The sequence below is a fragment of the Austrofundulus limnaeus genome, unplaced genomic scaffold, assembly GCF_001266775.1.
Source record: "Austrofundulus limnaeus strain Quisiro unplaced genomic scaffold, Austrofundulus_limnaeus-1.0 Scaffold434, whole genome shotgun sequence".
In the NCBI taxonomy this organism is placed as follows: domain Eukaryota; kingdom Metazoa; phylum Chordata; class Actinopteri; order Cyprinodontiformes; family Rivulidae; genus Austrofundulus; species Austrofundulus limnaeus.
The window spans coordinates 78,776-82,414 of record NW_013952836.1 but is presented as its reverse complement, the minus strand read 5'-3'; the positions used below and the strand labels follow the sequence as shown (position 1 = coordinate 82,414).

Below are 3,639 nucleotides of genomic sequence, written 5' to 3'. Positions count from 1 at the left end.
GCTGACCCCCCCCCACTCCCCGGCGGGTGCGAGTTGTAAGGATCTTTTGCAAAATTTATGGATTTTTAGCGCTCTTTATACAGTTGAACTACTTTTATTCCTGATTTAAATTAGCGATCATGTGAGCAGCTGTATGCTTTTATTTTTTTCTGTCAGGCTGTCRGAGCGCTCCTCCTCCTCTGTCCGGTGCTGGTGTGGGATGAAAATCCTCCACCTCAGACGTTCAGAGATGTAACTCTCTGCAATACTGTGGTCGCTTTCCATGTAGCATCAATTATGCTAATGCTAGCTGCCTGTCACGTTCTCTTGTCCTGGCCACACCTCCACTCTCTAACCCCCMCTCCCCTACCCACTTTGATGCATTTTTCAAATTTCGCCTTGGGGCGGAGTTATCTTTTCACAGGGGGGTAAGATACACTTTAAAATTTTCCATATATACATATATGAGAGAGAGAGAGAGAGATTTTTTTAAAGTAATTAGACTGATAAACTGGATGGATTTTAATAACATTCACTGAAATTAATCGCATTTCTAACTAAGTCAACCCTACTCAAGATGGCCGCCACAAACACATACCGGACCATGACTCAGTCAGTTTCATAGATTTGGTGTGGTGTCTATAAACCTCAGCTCATATTCTTAAAGATAATACATATTGCAATGTCTCACATCAGATTGTGGTTTTTACACGAGTTACTTGGTTTGACCAAAAAACTGCTGCAACCTCATCATTTCTCAGTTGCTTCCCCATTTGAAGCTCTGTTGTTCAAAGCAGTGGTCGGTGTGTGTTCTTTCAAGAAATGCCAGACGTATAAAACTAAAGGAGACTGAGAACATGATGTGGAATTAATTTATGTTTTCATCACCAATCAGCAGCATCAGCGCTCATTTCCAGACTGTGGAACAAACACAAGCTCACGTTTATCAAGATCAGCAGTTTGGGATTGCTGTCACAGCCTACCCTCCGCCCCTCTTTTCCTGAGATAAACCCATGAAACAAGATAACACAACTCCACACTTGCAGCTGCGATACAGAGGGAAGAGGCTGTGGATCTGCAGGATCCCCATCGATGAACTCGTGTATGGTAAAAAATAGCGTAAGAGTCAATGTCTGTTTTGGAGGTAAACCAGGACAGCCAGGAGCTGTTGTTGTCTCAGGTGATGTTGAGTCTGTCTGAATCCATCAGGCTGCTGACCAGACAGTCGCACCACAGTGGGAGCCAACAACCGACYCGCACAAGAGGTTAGTGTAAGGTGGACTTTGCTTTTATATTTTCTCATTTAGTTTGTGATGTTTGCAGCTTCCTGCAGCTGAGTTTTTGTTTTTGAAATCAACGTGACAGGATGATGGGACAGGATTTCCTGCCTTCAGAGGGAGATTCCCCTCATGTGTTTCATCCCCTCATTATTAAATCAGAGGAGAAGAGCCTCACTCTTTGGTTTCCTGATAATTCTAGTTGGTCTGTTGGCTTTTATGTGATTTGGAGTTTGACTAGAGAGGATTGTGCGACTCTTCATACTTMTACAGTGTACAAATATTATTTGTAGTTTCATTTATGTTCTGCGTGATTATTGGGAATCAAGTTTGGGCAAGAAAAAGAAAAGTGRCAGAGGCCTYGTGTAYCAAYGGCRCATAATCACAAAATGGTTGCRTTTTGGCATACAGGTGTGTGTTCACACAACGGCAAGATGGAAAGACATCAGCAATGACCTTAGGAATGGCTGCCCATAAATCTGGAAAGAGCTAAGGGTCTTTCCAAACAATTTGGACTTCCACAGCAAGAATGATTAGGTCAGTCTTCCCAGGATTAACTGATGTAGCAAAATACCCCCAAAGTTGGATGGTACAACATTCAGAAAAGACTCCAAATGCTCCAATTATCAGGTTAAAAGTTAAAATCCTCAACAGGACAATAAAAAAGTCTGAATAAGAATAACTTGTTTGGAAGGGATGCAATAGAAAGGCTTTTCTCTGTAAAGACCTTTGGAACAACATCATTTGGACCAAAGAGACCAAAGTAGAGCCATGGTAGCATGGTAAAAACCAAACACATCCTACCAACTGTCAGCCACGGAGGTAGAATGGTAATAATTTGGGCTTTTTCTTGGACCTTGCATTCATTAGATTGACCATGAACTCCTCTATAGACCAAAACTCAAGCTCTTAGAAAGGGTGGGCTTTCTTTTTTGTGGCTTGTCTGTTTTCTTTGTAAAAACACAACAAGTCAAAGAAACAGTCTTTACCATTCAGCTTCACAGCTAACTTTACACACACTGCCCTGCAGAGTGGTTTTAAGTTCAGCAGACCAGTTTCAGAGTGGTACTGTAACTGATTACCTGAGGTCACACCAGCAAGCAGCTAACTGATAAATTACCAAGTGACCTCAATTTTCACCAGCARCGACGGTCTTTCACAAGCTGGATGGTTGACAGATAAMCAGGCGAACACAAAGTCCAACAAACTCCCCAGCATGTTCGCCAGCCTCTGCTGTGCTAAAAGGACAAAGGATCATGATTTCAYCCAGGCTAACACACACGGTGAGTGTTGCCTTTTCTAGCTGCGTGGTTGCATTTTGGTGGAAAAGTGCAGACTCACTTTCGTCTATAGGCGTGTATAGTTTTCTTTTTCTTTTTTACATCAGAGTTGACGACACAGCAGAAAATTCACCTCAGTTACACAGCCCGTTCAATATTTGCGCACGTGAGGTTGTTCAAACGAAACCAGCTGGGTTAGAGGACTTATCCTGGTCTGTGGACATTTACTGTTGTTATGCTTTCTAACCAAACAAAATGGATACTGCAAGGTTTCTTTTGTCGCAGAAATAATTACCGTTTAACAAAATAAGCGCTGCTGTTAGAAGTCTAACCTCTAAACCACTGTGCATTGGTGAAGTAAAATAAATTTATGTAGAAACTAACAAAATAATACTGTGACAGCTTTGTAATATATCAATATCAATGGATGTAATTCACTTTTGAGTCTGTCCTGTTCAAGATGGCCTCCACAGCTAAGTGACCTTAGCAAACAAAAAAAAAAGTCTGTAACTCGGTTAATTTTACAGATGCTAAGTTAAATTCGGTGTGGTAGTCTCCACTGATTTTCACTGTGAGAAGGGAGGGACGGAGGGAACAGGAGCGGTGTAATCACACATCATGACATGTGTGTTCAAACAGGGAGGGTTTGGAAAATAGAGATGAAGCGAGCGGGATGAGACMGGTGGTATTCTTCTCTCTGCCTGCATGAAGACATGATGATGGAAGGACTGTGGAGGGACGGTGTGAAGGGACGCTCAGGGAAACAGGAGAGCAGAGAGGAGCGGTCCACCTGCATCTCACTGGAGGAGATGAAAAGCTTCTATAGATACTCCTGCTGCTGCCAGCTGCTGCACAGTAAGTGTTGCAGAGGTGTGAAATGAGGTGTGAAAGGCAAGAAGCTTTGGTATAAGTTACACCATAGCTGYGAGCTAAAATTATATTTAATTTGACTGAAGACTGCATCTTTTAAAAAATAATTCAACCACAAAAACATAGAATATCACTGCAAGTAGACKTGCAACAAAACAGAAAATTTCCCCTGCTTCTTCAGTAAATGTTTCATTTCCTTTTGTTTTGTTTTATAAGCAACTTAGAAAATTTAC

General features: G+C 41.9%; 1 long non-coding RNA gene across 1 annotated transcript in view; it reads left to right on the top strand.

The window, feature by feature from the left end:
• Positions 1-3,288, top strand: part of LOC106529276 (uncharacterized) — a 7,534-nt gene extending 4,246 nt beyond the window's left edge. The window contains exon 3 of the long non-coding RNA XR_001311620.1: positions 3,248-3,288. This is a non-coding gene — a long non-coding RNA (uncharacterized LOC106529276). The remainder of the gene's footprint in view (positions 1-3,247) is intronic.
• Positions 3,289-3,639: the final 351 nt, after the last annotated feature.